This window comes from Sinocyclocheilus anshuiensis, unplaced genomic scaffold (genome assembly GCF_001515605.1).
Source record: "Sinocyclocheilus anshuiensis isolate Anshui unplaced genomic scaffold, SAMN03320099.WGS_v1.1 scaffold257, whole genome shotgun sequence".
Lineage (NCBI taxonomy): Eukaryota > Metazoa > Chordata > Actinopteri > Cypriniformes > Cyprinidae > Sinocyclocheilus > Sinocyclocheilus anshuiensis.
Window position 1 is genome coordinate 2,471,463 of NW_015539889.1, and position 11,683 is coordinate 2,483,145.

Below are 11,683 nucleotides of genomic sequence, written 5' to 3' on the forward strand. Positions count from 1 at the left end.
GAGAGAGCAAATATATCTCTTTTACATTCTATATATTTAATTTACCTTCAATCAAATGAAAAAAATTAAAAAAGGTACCTTCTTTCATAAAGGAAATAATCAATAATTGACACAGTAATCCTCGTAAGGGTGCCAGATTCCCCAAAGATGCACGAAGCAAGGCGTAGGCTGCGTTAGATGGATGTCAACAAATTAATCTGGTTTGATAAATGACAGAAAATAAATTTCCCACCTGTCCGGACAAGATGTGAGCTGGGTAAATGACTTTCTGCAACAGCTCACAGAGCCATAAATAAAATGTAAACGTGTGGCATGTGGAGCCTGGGCTAAATGTATTTAAGAGAACCTGCATTAGCACAGTCTAAAGGGAAATTCCTGTCTTCAGCAGGGCCAGGGGAAGTGCTCTGAGAACCAAGTTAGATTTTCATCTGAACAACATTATATAACACTTTACTTCTACCGTAAATTTATCTATTAGCTCAATGAAAAATGTATTTTACTTAGGTAATTGGACATACTTCTGCGCTGTAATTTTTGTACTGTCTAGGATTGAAAAACGATCTGAATGTATAGTTTAGATTCTAAATATGCAAACTGATCAAACAGTTTTGTAAAACGCCTTAAAAAGATCCTTGACCAAGGTACATGTTTGTATGTCATGAGTGAAACAGGACAATCAACAAGACAAAACAGTAGGGTGGGACTTTTGTACATCAAGAGTTGATTGGGCCATAAAAAGTGGCAGTTAGATATTAATTTGAAGGCTGATGTTTGGAGGGGATTCATGTTAAGATAATATACACTACTGTTCAAAAGTTTGGGGTGCGTCATCGTAGTATGTAATCAAGTAGGTATGTTCTGAACAACTCATGTCTGTCTAACAATCACAAGATAGTTTTTCTGGTGTAAAAAAAAAAAACTTTATAAACTAACTATGTTAGTTATGCTAGACGGCCACCGGGACAAGACCACAGGAACCAGATGTGTCCTCTGCACAATGTGACATTGCTGCAGCCTGGAATTGAACTGCTGGTTTCATCTGGTCAGAGGAGAACTGGCCCCCCGACTGAGCCTGGTTTCTCCCAAGGTTTTTTTCTCCATTCTGTCACCGATGGAGTTTTGGTTCCTTGCCGCAGTCGCCTCTGGCTTGCTTAGTTGGGGACACTTAATTTACAGCGATATCGTCGACTTGATTGCACAGATACTATTTAAACTGAACTGAGCTGGATGATGACATCACTGAATTCAATGATGAACTGCCTTTAACTGAAAACTGAGTGTCTACTATTATCATTTTGCATTATTGACACAATATTTTCCTAATTAATGCTGTACAACTGCTTTGACACAATCTGTATTGTTAAAAGCACTATATAAATAAAGGTGACTTGACTATGTAACAGCTCATGTATAGTCATTTTTTGTTGCAAAGTGGTTTACTGCTTATGCATTAGTGAATCAAGCCAGTGACTAGACGATCATCTTCACACTGTTCCTGTTAGCATGCTTTCACTGAGTTAGATAAAAGAATGTATGAGATTGCAGAAATTGCACTGCAATTATGAGATCCTTGCATCTGGTGTTTTATTATTATTTTATTATAGACATGACTGTGTTCGGCTACAGTGCAGTGCTGCAACCTTTGATGCAATGGAAATAGTTCTAAATATAATGTTATAATAGTTATAGTAAAACAGTTAAAGTTTTTGATGCAATTCCACATGTAATGCTAATTTCATATGCAAAGGTGTTAGCCAATCATAGCAGTGGGCGTTTACAGCAGACAACAGTGTTCAAATCAGAAGGCTAAATTCAGGGTGGAAAATGTTTTGATGAAAAAATAAAAATACTAGGATTATAAACGCACCACAGGAAACATTATAAAATAATTTTAAAAATGCATTTTCCCTTTAATGTGTCATTGATATAAAAAAAAGTATTCATTAATTTTTTATAAGGATTTCAGAGTAAAAAAGCTAAAGAGACACTAAACTTTCTCATTCAGGCTCATGTAAAAAAAATGTTGTAAAAGCAGAACTAGTACTGTTGTGCTTACAAAAGGATTGTTATATATTTTGCTTTCAAGAGCCTTGACTCCTTAGGGATCCAGTGCAAACTACCGCTAAGGATTAAAATTCAAGAACAGCATGAAGATACACTGAGCAAATAAAATAAAAAAGAGCCTCTACTGTGATCTGAAAAAGTACTAGGTCAGTCTGAAATCTGATGATCGTTTTGATGGAATTGACTGAGACATCTCAGCAGGCCGGCCTGATATAGAGCCATCAGGCAGAAGCACAGCTGTCAAGGTGAAAATGGGAGGAGGAAACAGTAGGAGACAGAAAAAACATGGCACAAAACCAAAGACACAGGTTTTAGTGGGCTGGCTACAGTCCAGGACAACCACATGAAACCCACACGGCTCATGCGACAGGCCACAACAAATGACCTTTAATGCTAATAAGAGATCTGGTAGAACTGGTGAAATTGATTAAAAGAGCTCAGAGATCCAGCACAGGGATGATTCGCTTTTGTAGGTCAGATATTAGCTGGGTGTGAGATGATTAACAAGGTGTACATCTGAAAATGAAAAAAATCAAGTGCACCACGTCCACGTAGCAACAGCAGAATCTACAAATTAAGGTCACAAGAAAGTCACAAATCTTCAGACAGTCATGCTAACAACAGCCGCCCTAAACCAGTTTCACAGCGTTTTGGACTATAATAAAGGTTTAAGTAGAGAGAGAGCAGTGCAATAGAATAGATACTGAAAGCCTTTAAAATCTCACTACTGATTAATGAATCACTAAACGAATCAGACTGACATTTGTTTGCGAGCTGCCATTCTCTCTCTTCACTAGACTTCTCTTAAAGGGGTCATATGATGCTGCTAAAAAGAACATTATTTTGTGTATTTGGTGTAATGAAATGTGTTTATGTGGTTTAAAGTTCAAAAAACACATTATTTTCCACATACTGTACATTAAATCGCATCATATGACCCCTTTAAGGAAAGACACTCATGGGAACAAACGCTTCAGAGCATTAGATTTGCCATTCACTATGCAGCATTTAGGCTACACTATGCAAATAACCAACTAGTTTTTCAGTAAACAGTCCAGTCGGTAAGGTAAAATACAACCTTACAAATTAAAAACAGTTAATAGTTTAATTTTAATGAAAACAGCACCAAAGTTTTACTATGTTTTTGTTGTAAAAACCTTGGAATCCTATACACTACTGTTCAAATGTTTGGGGTTGGTAAAATTTTTTAATGCTTTTGAAAGGAAAAGTCTGTTATACTCACCAAGGCTGCATGTATTTAATCAAAAATACAGTAAAAAAGTAACATTATGAAGTATTATTACAATTAAAGATAACTGTTTTTGATTTTAATATATTTAAAAATTAAATTTTCTCATGTGAAGGCAAAGCTGAATTTTCAGCAGCCATTACTCACTTAACATTGTTGTGGAAACCGTGATTTTTTTTTCTTCAGGATTCACTGATGAATAGAAGTTTCAAAAGAACAGCATTTATTTGAAATAGACATCTTTTTTTGTAACATTACAAATGTCTTTACTGTCACTTTTGATCATTTTAATGCATCTTTATTCTTTAATAAATAAAACATTTTAATTTATTTAAAAACAATCTTACACTTTAAACTTTTGAGCGTTAGTGTAAATACCACAGTTTATGAAATAATCAGAAATCATTCTGCGTCATGATATATTCAAAACATCCATGAAACAAATATACTTCACAAAATATCTTAGATATTTTATACTCAGCAAATTTTATTTGATAAATTATGTTTGGTATCATCATCTGAATTCAAATAGTTCATTAAGGACTAGAGACTGTCCTTTCGGTCTTGCACATGCAGTGAGGGACAGTCTGGAGGAGCAGCTTGGAATCTGTCCACATCACAAAACCAACAGCCTGGCACCTGCAGCAGGTGCTTTACAGAGGATGCTATGAGGACTGCAGAGGGACATTCGAAATGTACTGCTTAGTTTATTTAAGAGATATTTCACTAAAAATTTAACATTTTCTTAATATTAATAACTTTTTTCCCCATTCATCAATAGTTTTTAGTGATCACAACCCCAAAAAAGACAAAACAGAGACCATTAAATGACCACAATAGTAGTCTCATGCATTAAATACCAAGTCTTCTAAAGCTGGATGAAGTTTGTATGGCAAAGTGCTGCATAAAGACTCTTCAAAATTCTTCAAAAAAGATCTATGACAGAATTAGAATGGTGAGTTAGAGACAAAGTGTCTTCCCTTATCTCTCTATAGCATGGGCCATACTCATTTGCGCTCATGCTAGTCCACAGTCCTGATAAGCAGGGTTATTGAGATTGTGAGCACACTCAATTGAACTGAAGCATAGCTTAATTAAAGCACGCTGCTCCCAAGAGATCCAGGATTCCCTGACATCTATCTATCTCCACATGCCAACCTACAGGAACACACCAACTCTCTCTCTCGCTCTACATATAAAAAAATATATTTCTCTATAGGGAAGTTAAAATGTTAACTTAATGTCTCAGCAATACGAAACACACAGATTACACATTTTTAAAACTAAGGAAAATGAAAACAGAGAGTGCCTCTTTTTGTACCAGGGTGATACGAGGAAGAAAGTTTCATTGGATTTCTATTGAAAATGACACGCCGATCTCAAACAGCAGTATACAGATCTGTTAAGGCTTTGACTGGAAAACCACAGGTTAAAACATATTGTGTATTACAATAACAAACACTGTGTCAATGTATGTACGACAAACAGATTTAAGCGAAAAGACTGTGAGGGGTCTCTTTTGAGTCCTGTGTTGATGAAACAACAGGTTAGTGTTGTTTGTTTGTCGTGTGGACAGTGTGTAGTCTGAGTGTGCTAAACCGCACACCTGCGAGCATATGGAGTTCACATCCTCAGCACTGCGACCTTCCCATGAGCAGGTGACCGAGGACAATGTCATCTGTGTCATGCCGGAAGTTGTGTCATATATAATCGAAACTACCCCAAAAATCCATCACTTTACACTACGTCTTTGATATGTAGGCGTCATATGAGAAGCGTTAATCTATTGAGAAATACGGGCATTTTATACATACATACATACATACATACATATATATATATATACACATATACATATATATAAAGGTTTAAATTAAGAAACAGGACTTGATGCTATCACAAATCAAAGTTAGACCGACGTAAATAATTTAGCAACATAAATTCAGATACACTTCAACAGCAACAGCAACACATTCTTTCACTGAAACTGCTTGAAGACATTCAAATCATATTCAAAAGACTGAATGTATATGAGAAGAACCATCTATGAAAACTATGAAACATCTGCAGCGACGAATGGACTAAAAATGCACTGAATTAAAAGCCATCACATTTGTACCTAATGAGGTACAACGTTTCAGTTTTTTGGCGACAAGATTCAACATCTTCAGTGTCGGATGTGTGAGGAGATAAGGGGAAATAAAATCGATCTTTAATAAATCACAATGTGCGTGTTTTTCCTTCTCTCTTATTCAGCGGCTGTTGTGATGAAAATCGATGTTATTGTGGCTCCTGGCAGTTTAGAAACATGGAGCCATTTTAAAATGAATTGCATTGGTCGCTGTAGAGAAAATAACCAACAATATCACTCTAAATTGTCACATAATTCCCGTCGGTTTCATTCATATTCCTAGAACAAATCGTACGAGTTTAGTTCTAAAATGAGACATTTAACTCACCTACCAGTCTGAGGTACAATATTTGGATCTGAACAAGGAAAATCCTCCACAGAGATGTTGAAGTGAACGGAGGCTGGTGGAAGCAAAAGAAGAGCTCGCAGTCTCTGCCAGCCGTATTTTGATGTCACTGTGGGCGGGGTCTTCTAGGCTACCCACATTACACTCAGTGCGTTCGGAAGACCCCCTCATAAGCCATTTATCGCCCTCGTGAGGTTATCTATGATATCAAGTCACGACTTACGACAGTTACGTCTTTTTCTTTGGTTCCGCAGTTTTTTTTTCTTCTTCTAAATATATATATTTTTTCTGCAGTTCCTGTCACCAAGATAAATCCCTTGTGTGTTTAAACATACTTGGCAATAAAGCTCATTCTGATTCTGATTCTGATTCTAACTAAAATCACATTAGGTATACACATACTGTATACATACAACGTGCTTTAATTGTAACTGTATCCATTTTGAATAGCCGGTCAACATGTTAAACAATCCAGTCTTCATCATAATGCAGTATGAAGGGGGAATACTGTTTTCCAGTCACACAGTTTTGGAAAGACATAATAAGGTATGCACATAATGACAGAATTTTAATATATTCATTATATGCTCATTAAGATGATAGCCAATATGCATATATTTAATATTTCATTGAGTAATTAGATTTGCAGTACTGAAATGCATTCGGAATGAAAAAACGTACTTCCAAGCTCTGGAATAAAGTTTTTGCTTTTAGACATACAGTAATGTGGTTCAGTCTTTGTTAATATACTAAAGATTTTATGGCTAATCCATAAGGAAGTGGTGACACTGATCACATTAGCTGCATGAAGGTTAAATGAATAGTAAACTACAGAGGATTACAGTAATTATATTCACAGTTGTCTTCAAAATAAATATGCAATATATTAAAAAAAAACACACATTTGAACATTCTAAGCATGAGATACTTTAAATACAATGTAAAACAGAAACAATTGTTTCATTGTGCACATTTTACTTCACACCCAACCTGTTAAATAGATGTTAAAGGTTACTAGCCTTTAAAAGAGCACAGGGTGGATCCTTTTTGACTATTCAAGTAGGCTTTTAGCTTAAACATAACGTTGAATAACTAAATTTCTCTGCAAAGAAAAAAATGTGTTGAGTTGACATGCTTTATGACTAAGTGTAAAAATGTTAGAAATCAGTGCATGCTGTGCATTGTTAAATGACAAAGACAAGTCTTGTAAACCTTTTAGCAAAGATACTTGTAATGTATTTTGTTGTATGTTTCCTTTTGGTGAAACAGAAAGGATGAAAATTAGATCACATTTGTTGTAAAATGATAAGTGAGGTGATAAAGTTTTGCAACATTCTCTTGATTCCACATTTACAATCAGAATCACAGACTCTGTAACAAACAGCATGTTCAGTTTCACATGTTCTCAGTCTATTCTTTAGGCTCTTTGGTCCGTGACCTGGTTTAGGAATGTATCAATCTGAGGTAGTCTTGTGATGATAGTGAAACATGCCTTGGAGCGCTCATGTGGCACAAGTCAGAGCGATCTGCTGCACCTTTCCCATTTCATTCAGCAGCTGTTTGATGCTGTGCTTGAATTCAGGCAGACGGTCCAGTGGCTCTGGAGGCTCCAACTCACCTGTGCAGTCCAGCCAGTTTCCAAGCACTGAAAAAGGAATCAATATAAAGTTACAGCATACATGAATCATTCTCATAATACAAATCACCAAATAAAAAACAGCAAAACATAAATCCAGCCCTCTGAAACCCTCTGGCACACTCAGAGCCATCTGAGTGTGCCAGATCAAGCTCCCTTTCGATGAAGTCCATCCTTTGAGTAACCTCTTCTTGTACAGTCTCGATGTGCTCCAGCAGGCTGATCTTCCACTGCTGCTGCTGAGCTCAACCCTTAACCCCACCTCCATCAGCACCCACCTCACACTTCTCTCCTACATCCTACAATGGAATAAAGTAACATTCAGGGTCACACAACATAAAACAGTTAGTCTACTTCATACTGCATAACCGTTCAAAAGTTCGGGGTTGGTAAGATTTTGCTTGTAAGATTTTTGGAAAGTGTTATGCTCACCAAGGCTGCATTTATTTAATCGAAAATACAGTAAAGACCGTAATATTGTGAAATATTATTACAATTTAAAATAAATGTCTAATATGTTTTAAAATGGAATTTATTCCTGTGACGGCAGAGCTGAATTTTCAGCATTATTACTCCAGTGTCACATGATCCTTCAGAAATCATTCTAACATGCTCAAGAAATATTTCTTATTATTGTTAATGTTGAAAACAGTTTTCCTGCTAACTATTGTGGAAGCCATGATACATTTTTTTTAGGATTCTTTGATGAATGATAGTTCAAAAAACAGCATTTTTTTTTTAAACAGAAATGTTCTTAACATTATAAATGTCTGTACTGTCACTTTTGAATTTAATATATCCTTGCTATCTTTAGTGGTACTTTTAATCAATTTAATGTAGCCCTGCTGAATAAAAGTAAAATTGTTCACGAGTTTGGGTTCAAAAGTCTGTACACATTAAAAGTCAGCTGTAAATCATTAAAGGAATAGTTTACCTCAAAATAAAATCTCAATGACGATTGGTCATTTCGTTTTGACATCAAAACTGCTCTGTCTAAATGGGCCATATTTTAATCGATGCAGATTTTTACATTTCAGTCTGGTCATCACACAAAACTCTAGATTTTAAATATAAATGGACTATTTTTATGATACTTTTATTGTGCTCTTTTTCATCATTTTGGAGCTTAACAACAACACATATCCCCATTCTCTTTCATTATACGGAAAAAATGGCACATTCTTCAACATATATATTCAAATTAGTTTTAGATATACAATTCCTTTAAAAATGTCAGTTCACTTTAGAACCAGAACTTTTGATTTGACCATGATAATTGTTGGCCACCCCTGTATTACATGACTATCACTGACTATAGGTCCTGGAGAGCCACGGTCCTGGAGAGCCATAGTCCTGAAGAGTTTTGCGCCAACCTTGATAAAAACTCACCTGCCTGTAGCTTTCTAGTAACCCTTAGACCTTAACTGGCTTGTTCAGGTGTGTTTGATTAGGGTTGGAGCTGAACTCTGGAGGACTGTAGCTCTCCAGGGTCAACACTGGCCATCCCTGATGTAATATTAACCTCATTTGATGTGGCCCTCACCATGCTGTGGTTGAACAGCTGAGTACTAGGTGTCTTCAGTAGTGCTGGTTGGATCTCTCCATTATAGTGTTGGTCATTCTTCAGCATTGTCTCAGTGTTGTGCAATCGGTCTTCCAGCACCGACTCAACCCGTGTCTTCAGCACCAGCCTCGGCTCCAATACCTGGTACAGTGTTTGTGGCTTTTGGTAGCAATGCTCACTGCTAATGTAGTCCTGAAAGGGTGAAGTCAAGGGCTCTTTACATTGAATGGCATCCAAGGATGTTGATGCAGAAACTGTTTTTGTGTCTGGAAGAGCCATGGTTTTCATCCTGGATTTCTCAGTCAGCTTCCGTGGCTGACGCCACAACTTGAGGTCTCGATGACTTTGGCTCCTGCAGTAAATTGGTATAACACCGTTTTCATGATGCTTTTCAAACAACATTTGTGTCATGGGTTCAAACAGAGATAAAGCAGGATCACTCACTGTAGCACACTAATTTTGAGCTGCAGGCCATTGAGGACTTCCACCACATGCTGAACGTCCCCTAACAGCTGATGAGTGGCTGCAATCTTCTTGCCGTTCTTATGGGAGTAGTTCTCCAGGAAAGAGAGGCCATACATATGGCCGGTGCTAAGCCAGTCCCTGTCATACCAGTACCGTAGACGCTGTCTCTGACCTCTGATCTGCCCTGGATACACAGAAACAAACACACTTGTAAGCTGAAATTAAACTAAAAATAGCAGAATATGCCATAATATAGATTTCCCAGCATAAGAAATGGGAACTGACAAAAAGCGGAGTCAAACTACTCAAACTGCCACTCATCCTAAGGTCTACATTTAAGGTTCCCTCCAGAAAACAACACTTCCAAACCTGGGGAATCCCAGCAAATGAAGCAAGCGTATCGTTCTGGAACATTCTCTTCCAGAAGGCCCATACAGGTTCCATGCTGCCAGTACAGGCACTCTTCACACTGAGGTGCAAGAGAAAAAACAATAAACATGATGGTTGTTAATTAATAGTGAATGTTTTACAACTAAATCTTCTACTGACATATAAATTACTGTTCTAAAGTTTTGGTTGGGTAAGATTTTTCAATTTTTTCAAAGTCTCTTGTGCTCACCAATTTAAAATATATTTAAAATGTAATTTATTCCTGTGATTGCAAAGCTGAATTTTCAGCAGCCATTACTCCAGGCTTCAGTGTCACATGATCCTTCAGAAATCATCCTGATATTCTGATTTGGTGTTCAAGAAACATTTCCTGTTATTGTCAACGTTGTGCTGCTTAATATTTTTTTTGTAGAATCCATGATGCATTTTTTTTTTCAGGATTCTTTGATTTTGAAAGGTCACCTGTAACATGAAGTCATTTTCCTCTTCCACTTCACACACACAACGGACAGTTTCCTGACTTCCTGTAGTCGAGGCAACAGAGCTACAGCTGAGAGGTGAGGCAATGATGTCCAAATCCACCCCCATTTCATCTTCACTCCATCCACAGCTGTCAGAGGACCTATCAGAAATGCTATCCTCATCTGGAAACAAATGACAAAACATGACTTGAGTTATGAGGGGGGGAAAAAATCAAACAATTAGATATTAAAATGACACTGACTCATAAACTTAAGATCATATCAAATTGCAAAAATATATAAACTCAACAAAAACATTTAGACGGAGATGGATACTTCAATTAATTACATTCAATTTATATTTATAATTTACTATTACAAATAGATTTCAGAGATGTAGTTACAGTGGTTGTGCACAGAAATAAAGATTCATCATCACTCAGAAATCATGCTGATTTTCTTCACCTGATGTGGTTTTTCTTATTTTTTTCTTTTCCTTTAACTTAATTTGCAGAAAGTCTCTAGTCTGTTTCTCTTTTAGCCTGTCACGTTCCTTCACACCTTCTACAAAGGAAAGAAACCTAAGCTCAGTTAGGCCATGTCATGTTTTAAAGGAAAAACAAAGAATAACACTGTAAATCCCACATGCTTTCTGTGGCATACTATATAAATTTGATCCATCAGCCATACCCATTTCCATAAACCTCCTCTCTCTTTCCTTGTTGAAGTATCTATGCATGTTGCTGTCTAGCTGATTCTCTCTGGTCTTGTCCTTCAGTGATGGCCACCGTTGGTAATTCTGTGCACTGACAACAGGGGGCGCTAGAGAGCGTCTCTTCACAGACATCTGCGCACACTCGTATGATGTAATGCACCTCTTCTTAGAGCTATCCTGATTATTAAGTGTGGTGTGTTTGTCCATTGGCCTGGTCTGGTCCGGTTCTATCAGACGATCATCTCCATGGTAGTACTTCATATGATAGTGCAGGAGTTTTGCTTTCCCGAAAGACTTTGTACAGCCAGGAACGCCACATTTATATGGATTATGGTCCAAGTTGATAGAGAGCACCGGTGGAGGCTGGTTTCTGATGACTCTGTATACTGAGATAATTAGATGGTACATTCACTGTCAAAAATTCAAGATAATTGTGATGAATCATGATTCTGTGAATTTGATTAGTATAGATCATTACTCACATGGCTCTCTGCTGAAACGGTTGGGGTTGTGGAAAGCTTGTTTTCTAACTGATACGATTAAAAAAAAATCCACTAATCATAATGAACCAGGTGCTATTTGAGCATATATATATGCTTATATATATATATATATATATATATATATATATATATATATATATATCTATTTTTTTTTTTAAT

General features: G+C 36.7%; 2 pseudogenes; both read right to left on the reverse strand.

The window, feature by feature from the left end:
* LOC107685693 (protein NDRG3-like) overlaps positions 1–5,898 on the reverse strand; it is a 43,777-nt pseudogene extending 37,879 nt beyond the window's left edge.
* Positions 5,899–6,734: 836 nt separating this feature from the next.
* The window catches only part of LOC107685723 (PHD finger protein 20-like), an 8,050-nt pseudogene continuing 3,101 nt past the window's right edge, over positions 6,735–11,683 (reverse strand).